This window comes from Schistocerca serialis, chromosome 3, assembly GCF_023864345.2.
Source record: "Schistocerca serialis cubense isolate TAMUIC-IGC-003099 chromosome 3, iqSchSeri2.2, whole genome shotgun sequence".
Taxonomy (NCBI): domain Eukaryota; kingdom Metazoa; phylum Arthropoda; class Insecta; order Orthoptera; family Acrididae; genus Schistocerca; species Schistocerca serialis.
In genome coordinates this window covers 365077338-365087035 of record NC_064640.1, presented here as the reverse complement: position 1 = coordinate 365087035, position 9698 = coordinate 365077338, and the positions used below count along the sequence as shown (strand labels likewise).

Here is a 9698-nt window from a genome sequence, read left to right as displayed (position 1 = left end):
CGCCAACGACTTTGAGTGCAACCTTCAACACTTGATTCAGCAAGTCTCAGAATGTGCCAACTTTCGTGTCGATGTTATTATAACAGGAGCCATCAGAGATGAACACATTGCTAACCTTAAGACGTTATTTCTCAGTCCTGAGCGACCTGGTCTGAAATATAATTTTAAAAAGTGTAAATTTTTCCTATTCTGTATCGAATGCATGTGGAACGTACTTAGCTAAGACGGCAGAAATGTCAAAAATAACAGCATCTGGTAGCAATCGGTGATCTACTTATTCTATAACTCTAAAGGAAGTGCAACCGTTATTAGGCAAAATAAATTATACTCAAATATTCATACCCACTGGCGTACAAATGCTATTTCCTCTAAATCAGTTAAGAGGAAAGTACCAGAGAATTTGATAAACTTTCAACTTATTAAACTACATATTCAAATTCACACCTTGTCTCACAATTTATTTTTCAGAGAAGATTTAAGTCATTGCAACAAACCTTTCATAACAGTGTGTAGTGGCCATCTTGTGATACAGATACACAAACGGCCCAGAACACTCCAGCACATACACGTCAAAAATTTTTGAATCAGAAGAAAACAGTCCAATGACTATAGAAGAAGTTTCGTATTTAAGCACCTGCTACTATAAAATCAATTTCCACCTTATTAACTGAGACACTGATACAGGCGTGTTATGACGTCTACCTGTGGGATACCAAGATGCCAAGAGAGTTATGTACTTCCAAATGAAAAGAGACATGTTGCACAAGTTTGATGAGTTCCTCCTTATGGCGCAGAACGTGGCACAAGATACTCCTAAGTTGTCACCTCCTAGGATAGTTAGATCACTCATCAAGGAGATCAGTAGTGACACAATAGATGGATTACCCACTCCCACCGCCATTGGTACCGTCATAATGGAAAGCGTCTGCTTGCCCGCACAGAAGCTAATATCATCATACAACACCAGCGTAACTCGACAAATCAGAAAGCCTACCTTCAAAGTTTCTAGAACGAGCTTTAAATTGTAACTTTAGGAATATACTAAAACTCTCGAGGTATCGCTCTCGTATGGATCTTGAGGACAAAGTTCTATTTATTACAGCGCGCACAGAGGCATTTATAAGTTCTCCCCACACTCCGTACATGGAGTAGTGGAATTGGAAGAAGCCCCAATAACACCTACAGTCGGAAGTGCCCTCTGCGATGCACTTTAGAATGGTTTACAGAGCATAGTTGTTGATGCAGATCGACTTCAAAACCTACTTTAGGACAGATGTAAATCAAATATTTCTTTCTGCTAGCTGAACTATACCCAGTGTGTTCACCTTCATCCCCTGAAATACAGCCGGTGATGAGCCAGTTCCCAAACGACATAATACCTAAAATCGTCATCACACAGTCACCACAACTGAGATGATAACGCCTCGGTGGTCCATTTAAAGAGGGGACCGATCTGGTATCCCCATCAGAGGATGGATTAATCAGCCCGTCAGAACATGCTTTTAAACAATGTGCAGGAACGTGGAAAGCGAGAGCCTTTCACATTCTTCCCAGGCCTTGCGACATGTAGATGACACGAGCAAATCCCATGCTCAATATTGGCGGGTAATGCTGAGTAACTAATGGCCCTTGTGTGCCATCCATTTACATTATCTGAACAAAAGAATCCGGTCACTTATTTGTGGACACTAATATGCAGTGTGGCCACCCATCACCTTTATTACGGGTACAACTCTGGTGAGATCGCTTTCAGTTAGGTGTCTGAATGTCTGCGGAGGAATGGGAGTCGAAACCAGAGGGGGTAACCTCGGGCATGGGTGTGTGTGATGTCCTTAGGTTAGTTAGGTTTAAGTAGTTCTAAGTTCTAGGGGACTGATGACCTCAGATGTTGAGTCCCATAATGCTCAGAGCCCAGCCAGAGGCGGTAATATGTCGGATACGTGGGTCTAGAGCCGAGTCGACGTTCTAATTCATGTCAAAGGTGTTCCATTGTGATCGGGTCGAGACTCAGGTCAGGCCAGTCGATTCAGGAATCCTATTCTCCAAAAACAATTGCCTCGGAGAGGCTGCCTTATAACATGATGCATTGTCATACTGATGCAATCAGTCATCACCTCTGAACTGTTCCTATAATATATGCAGTACACAGTGCTGTAAACTGTGTTCACATCCTATCGCACTTAGCGTTTTCTTAAGCGCAATAAGTGGATCATACCCTAACCATGTAAAACACGCTCATACCATAACACCGCCGGTCGGAGTGGCCGAGCGGTTCTAGGCGCTACAGTCTGGAACCGCGCGATCGCTACGGTCGCAAGTTCGAATCCTGTCTCGGGCATGGATGTGTGTGATGTCCTTAGGTTAGTTAGGTTTAAGTAGTTCTAAGTTCTAGGGGACTGATGACCTCAAAAGTTAAGTCCCGTAGTGCTCAGAGCCATTTGAACCATTAATACCATAACACCACCAACTGGATCAATACTCTAGAACTGGTCGCACTAGCATCTTGTATGTAATTTCCTTTACATATACACTGCACTTTTACAGAACTCTTCCTAAAAATCCGGTCTTCCCTGATATTGGCTTCACATGATACTCCCGTTTCATATCGCGTAATACTTATACAATGTGATGTGCTCAAAATGTTCACCGCTAATCTTGTCATCGGAAAAATCGGATACAGTGGGTTCTTTCTCTTTATAATGGGCATTATCTTATGCACGTTGAAAGAGGACAGCCTTTCGTTATAACAAGCATAAATTTTGGTCAAGTCTTTCTGCGTTTCAATGACGATACTTTTCTGTAGATAATAACGTCAACTTACAATCAGAGTGTTCATGAATCTATCTTATAAGTCATTCATGTACACTGGGCAGGCCGGCCGGGGTGGCCGAGCGGTTCTAGGCGCTACAGTCTGGAACCGCGCGATCGCTACGGTCGCAAGTTCGAATCCTGTCTCGGGCATAGATGTGTGTGATGTCCTTAGGTTAGTTAGGTTTAAGTAGTTCTAAGTTCTAGGGGACTGATGACCTCAGAAGCTATGTCCCATAGTGATCAGAGCCATTTGAACCATTTGAACAGTGGGCAGCACAATTAAACATTTTCAAAACCCGTTACTGTCGCCCTCTGAGACTCAGAAGTTTGAAATTTGGGTCAAAGATGCCTACATCCTTCCTCTGTAATGATGCAAGAGAGTGGCGTCTTGTGACGTCACCCTAGAGCTCGGCGACAAACAGCAAGGTGTCGACACATACGAAAAAAAAAACAGAACTCAGAAGTTCACGTGTGGTGTCAGGTGGGTTGATGATGTCACATTGGACCAAATTTAACTACAATTCTGCCCAGCGCCATAGTGGACGCTTCACAGGCCAGGAAGGTCGTCACACCGCCTCTTACCAACATTACACCCCTTCGTTGGTGCTAGAGATCAGAACCACGACGCCCAGCGTAGGAATCAAACTATTTTGTTCTGGCCGCGAAGAACATATTAGACACAGCGCTGTGCAGAATCGACACGAAAAGGACTCAGCAGGTGGCATAAAGGGCGTCAGTGAAACCACTCCTTCCCTTGGAGCGTTGATTCCGACACATTTTGCGGCCAGAAACCTTGATAGTACGATAAGCAACAGGACGACGTTCTTGACAGGTTCAACACTGATGACAACCCCAGACCATTCAACTCTTCTCTAAGGACATAGTGTTTCTTCAACACCATTCAGCGAGATCTGACCCATTTGGACAGTAGTGCGACCCCAATTTTGGCTCAGATATACAGGATGGATCCATTGGGGACCGTGGAAACCCATTCGACGACATTTGAAACTGATCCGAAGCAGCAAAAGGTCTTTATGCTTTTACAGCGCTCCGGTTTACCGCCCTCCTTTGGCGTGATTACGGGGGATGCAACACTGACACGGCGGGAATAAAACTGCAAAGGGTCCCTCCACTGTCCCTCAGTTCGGTAACGCCCTCGGTGCCACCCACGCACCTTTGTTGAGCTTGCTAAAAACGTCCCTGTCAGAGACTTCGACACCCATTCAGCTTCAGATGTGTGACGCTCTGCTGCTTTTCTATTACCTACAGCTGAATAGGTGTCGAAATCTCTGAAGAGTTACTTTTTTTATACTTCTCAACAAGGCAGTATCAGTTTTACTACACGCTGAAACAGGTCTCACAATTAGTCCAGTTGGACTGATTGCAGTCTGCGTTAAAACGTTCGTAGACTAATTCGAGTCCTGAGTTTGTACAGACGTGCATGTTGCGAGTATCTGTTATAGGAAATTAGGATTATTAACCAGAACATACCAGTACACTGTTTTGCTGCTGAATTTGTTGCCAACGTCCATTGCAGTCTGCGAGTAATAGAGGTATTCACAAATACAGCAACAGAAGGAAATCTGACCAGTGCAGCCCTATCGCGAATTTATATTTGGCACACAATGGAGTAAAATACACAGCTATAAATTCCTTTGGCAATCTGCCCATGGAAATAATACATCTGGTAGGCTACACAACTGTTTTCAAATGAAGATTAAAACTGCTTTTCCTTGATACCTCCTTCTATAAGATGAACAAAAAAACCTCCTACAAAATTTCGAAGATTATTCAGGGATATTCTCGGAGAGCACTCTCAAGTCCGTTCTCTATCTACTCGAAGGCCTTCAGAACTGTCTGACACGAATACCTTTCCTTCCCACCACCCTTAATTGTATGACTCTTCCATTCTATATCTGGCAAATTGTACTTCAGCAGAATATCTGTAGTAGACAGAGAGATCGGCACAGGAGGCAGCGTAAGTGGCAAATAAAAACAAACACCAGGCTCGTCTGTAAAAATGTGTTCAACGTGACACAGTGTTGGGCTGTATTAGTACGCTACGTACATGGCCTGCTTCGAGTCAGTCTCAACAGAGAAACAACAGCTAAGGAAACTCTTGTTTCTCACGTCTTCCTTGACCGACCTGCCCATGTCATCTGCCAGCTTACGCCGAGATATCTCTGCTGCCGACGTGCTACAACGTTATTTAGTCGCTTCAGGAGTATCGATTATTCTTCGTGTTTTGCTTTGTTTTTGTCCCTATTAACACATACCATTAATCCAAATATCACACTACAGAAAATTGGGACGAGGTTATTGAATGGGCACACATAAATTAACACTTAAAGAAGACCGGCCGCTGTGGCCGAGCGGTTCTAGGCTCTTCAGACCAGAAACGCGCTGCTGCTACGGTTGCAGGTTCGAATCCTGCCTCGGGCATGGATGTGTGTGATGTCCTTAGGTTAGTTGTTCTAAGTCTAGGGGACTGATGACCTCAGATGTTAAGTCCCATAGTTCTTAGAGCCATTTGAAGCATTTGAACTTAAAGAAGCTTTTAGTTTGTAACGAAAACCAAATCAACGGCTATCTGCTGTTACTGTAAAGTCCGATCCACGAACGATTGCGGTTCGCGTAGTTCGAGACACTATCAGGTATCGCATTGTTGCCAGTTCCAAGAGACGGTTGCGGTAAGTACATACACGTGCTCTGCACTTGAAGAAAGCATGTATACTGTAGATTATGTCTCTAGTTTGCGTGTGCAGAATTTGTCGCTTGCCATCGACATCAGGCATGACAACTCGCAACAAATGGAACAAAAATTCCCTCTATAACTCGACAGGATCTCGTTTAATGCTCGCACTGGCTACGGCATTCACAGCAGGGCGCTGAGAAGACTACTGAAAGCTCATTGGCTGTCGGAGAAAGCGTGACGTAGATGCGCAGAGAAAGTCTAAACTCGACAGCCATCGTTCGTGACTCCAACTTGGTGTCTCTTGAAACACGTTAATAACAGTGTTTGCTTTGGCTGACTCCATATGTATATTTCAAAAAGAAATTTCAATAATCTCCCGAAACACGAGACAAAATGAGCATGATGGTCCTTAGGAGAGACATTTGGTACATTTAGGGTGTCCCATTTATCTTGACCGTCCCAAATAACTTTGTCCAGAAGCAAGATAAAAAATGTGTGAACCAGGTATTATTTAGCAGTCAGTGGGACATTCAACAGCATGACTTAATTTCTTGCAACTTAGTTACGAAGATATGAAAAGTAGTACGTCATTTTATTAAAAAAAATAGAGCCCTATATTTCGTATTCGGTAACCCACTTCCTCTACTGAAGAATTGTTCAAAAACTTATCACAGTGTACTATTTATATGAACAAGACGTTATTAATAACATAATACAAAACTGACTTTGATTCCTCCTGTACTAACACAGTAGGTATTTGGTGTAATGTTGAATGAAAACCGGCGAGCGTTTTCCTTGTGTTTACTGTCAACTACAAGTGACCGCGTTACATTATCACAGTTACCACTGATGGGCCGGCCGGTGTGGCCGTGCGGTTCTAGGCGCTTCAGTCTGGAACCGCGTGACCGCTACGGTCGCAGGTTCGAATCCTGCTTCGGGCATGGATGTGTGTGATGTCCTTAGGTTAGTTAGGTTTAAGTAGTTCTAAGTCCTAGGGGACTGATGACCACAGATGTTAAGTCCCATAGTGCTCAGAGCCATTTGAACCAGTGATGGGCGCTACCATCGAGCGAGGTGGCGCAATGGCTAGCAAGCGGGACTCGCATTTGCGAGGACGACAGTTCAAACCTGGGCCCGGCCAGGTTTTCCGTTATTTCTCTAAATCGCTTTAGGCAAATGCCTGGATGGTTCCTTTGACAGCGCACGGCCGATTTCCTTCCCAATCTTCTCTAATCCGAGTTTATGTTCCGTCTCTAATAAACTCGTTGTCGACAGAATGTTAAACTCTACTCGCCTCCTCCTCCTCCTGTGTGTTACTAAAGGACAGTCAATTTCGTGTTACGTTTTTAATAACGTGATGCTTACGTGAGTAGTACACTATAATACGTTTTTGAATAGGTTTTGAGGGGAGTAAATGGACTACCAACCAAAAAATATAGGGTACTATTTAAAAAAAGACGCACTGCTGTTCACATCTTCGTAACGAACCGAGTCACATGAAAGGCAATCATTGGTTAACGTCGGGCCTGGTGTTTTAGTCGGGAAAAAATGTGGTCGGGGAAATTTTCAGTCTGCCTTTAATCTAGTTTTCACCTGTCAACGATGCGACGAGTCATGAGGAACAACACGTGTTTCGCATTCCACGTTAAACTGTACGTCCCCTTTTCCCGGTTGAATAACTCGGGTACATTAGGGACACGCAAGTCGCCGAAGTAGCTACCAATTGAAAGACTTCCACGCGGCCTTTGAGCCACACGAAATTATTAATTGTTATACTGGTTAGCGTCCCCATACTAGCTAAACAATATTTGCTTCATTATTAATTAGTTTCGTGTGGTTCAATGGCCGGGTGCACGTCTTTCGATTGGACGCCAATTCGGCGACTTGCGTGTCCCTAATCTACTGCAATTACCCAACCGGGGAAAGGGGACATACAGTTTAACGTGGAGTCCGAACCTGCTCCCCACATCGTTGAGAGGTGACGGCTAGATTAAAAGTAGGCCAAAACTTTCATCGATGCGACCGGGATCCGATCGAGCAACCTCTCGGCTCACATGCAGGTACTTTACCACTAGACCACCAAGTCCTGCTGGCATCTGCTTGCTGCGTTTTTTTATTTAATTTGTAAAAAAAGTTATTTGGACTGCTCAAGATAAATTGCACACCTTGTATACTGAAAAGGAGTATACATTAGAAAGTAATCTTTCTATAATGGGATGAGTACATGTAAAAAGATTTGGATTTTAATTGGGGCAGTGCTTTTATATTCATCTGAATGTGGCCTGATAGAGGAGCGGGTTTGGGATGTGATCTTGGGTGTCAGCGAGGAAAGAGGTGACGACTGCGAGACGATTTCGAGTCACTTAGGATAGCAGCTCTTCGCTTCTGTCTGAAGCCGATAGCGAGTGGTCTGGTTTTCCCAGATCCGTGTAAAGCGGTCACCTGCCAGTTCCATATCTTGTGGACAAAGCCTTTCCAGTGACATTAGGTGTTCACAAACTACCATTATGAGGGCAATAATAATGGGAGAATTCCTGCCAGGACGCAACATTTTCGAGAGAAGTGATGTTAGCGGGGAAAAGACGATACCTGCGTTTGAGTCAAGAGTCTGTCTTTCTGTACGCTAAGCATGATTGAATAAAAAACCTAAAAGTTACAAAAATTTCAGTAGCTACTTGGAAGTTGTGAGATCTAGAGAGAGGTTCGGCAGCCCCAATGGGTTTAAATGGTTCAAATGGCTCTGAGCACTATGGGACTTAATATCTATGGTCATCAGTCCCATAGAACTTAGAACTACTTAAACCTAACTAACCTAAGGACATGACACAACACCCAGCCATCACGAGGCAGAGAAAATCCCTGACCCCGCCGGGAATCGAACCCGGGAACCCGGGCGTGGGAAGCGAGAACGCTACCGCACGACCACGAGATGCGGGCCCCCATCGGATTAAGAGATGAGTCGTGGGCTTGAAGGGGCGGGGTGACAGCAGTGTTAAAAGTCGCTGAAGACAGTGGTTAGTGATTCCAGAGTGACCGACAAAGTTGTTCGTCCAATGGAGCAAATCTCATAACAATTCGCAAATGTGATCCCGTCCGTGGTCTTATTAGTTTTTTTGCCGAACTTTATAGGCGAGAGGTGCGGCTTACTGCGTGCAGGCATTATTTGTTGAGAAAGGCCTTGTGTTAGATCATGGAGCTATAGATAGATCGAAGGGGTGCTTGGAGAGGTTAATTAAAGTAAACTCGCATTATTTCGCCTGAGCGAGATGCCACAGTGCTTAGCACACTGAACTCGCATTCGGAAGGACGACGGTTCAAATCCCCGTCCGGCCATCCAGATTTAGGTTTTCCTTGATGTCTCTAAATCGCTCCAGAAAAATGCCGTCTTGGTTTCATTGAAAGGGCACAGCCAATTTCCTTCCTCATCCTTTCGTAATCCGAGTTTGTGTTCCCACTCTAATGACCGCGATGCAGACGAGACGTTGAAATCTGATGGTCCTTCCTTCCTTTTGAATTATTTTGGTTTTGGCATGACTCTTGACCTACGTTATTTTGACCGTTATCCTTTTTTGTCTTTCGAGGATTTCTGTAGAAGCTGCAAGGAACCTGATGGAAGGATGTTTGTTGATTGCTGCCAATTTTCTTTTTTTATTTTTATTTTAGGCGTCTAGTCTAGTAGGATCAAATTGAGGAGAAAATCTCCATGGTCATGGAATGAGTCTGTACATTACATTACAATAGAAAACGATTAATAGATAAAATAAAATGTTTAGGAATCTTAAAAAGTCGACAAGCTATAGATTTATCTGGCAACGGCCTTGCCGCAGTGGATACACCGGTTCCCGTGAGATCACCGAAGTTAAGCACTGTCGGGCGTGGCCGGCACTTGGATGGGTGACCATCCAGGCCGCCATGCGCTGTTGCCATTTTTCGGGGTGCACTCAGTCTCGTGATGCTCACGGCGGTCGGATGGTCACGGTAGGCCACCCGTGGCATGACGACGGAGTGCTTTATGTAAATATAACCAACGATGTAACACAGGAATTAGCTTAATTTTTCAAGAAACTCCTTGACAGTATAGAAGGAGTGACCCATGAGGAAACTCGTCAATTTAGATTTGAAAGCACATGGATTGCTGCTAAAAAAATTTTAGTTCTTGTGGTAGCGTATTAAAAATGAATGCTGCAGAATA

At 44.2% G+C, this 9698-nt stretch overlaps 1 pseudogene; it reads left to right on the top strand.

Annotated features, from left to right (window-relative positions):
- The first annotated feature begins 9314 nt into the window (after positions 1–9314).
- On the top strand, positions 9315–9432 carry LOC126471832 (5S ribosomal RNA; annotated as a pseudogene).
- The last annotated feature ends 266 nt before the right edge of the window (positions 9433–9698 follow it).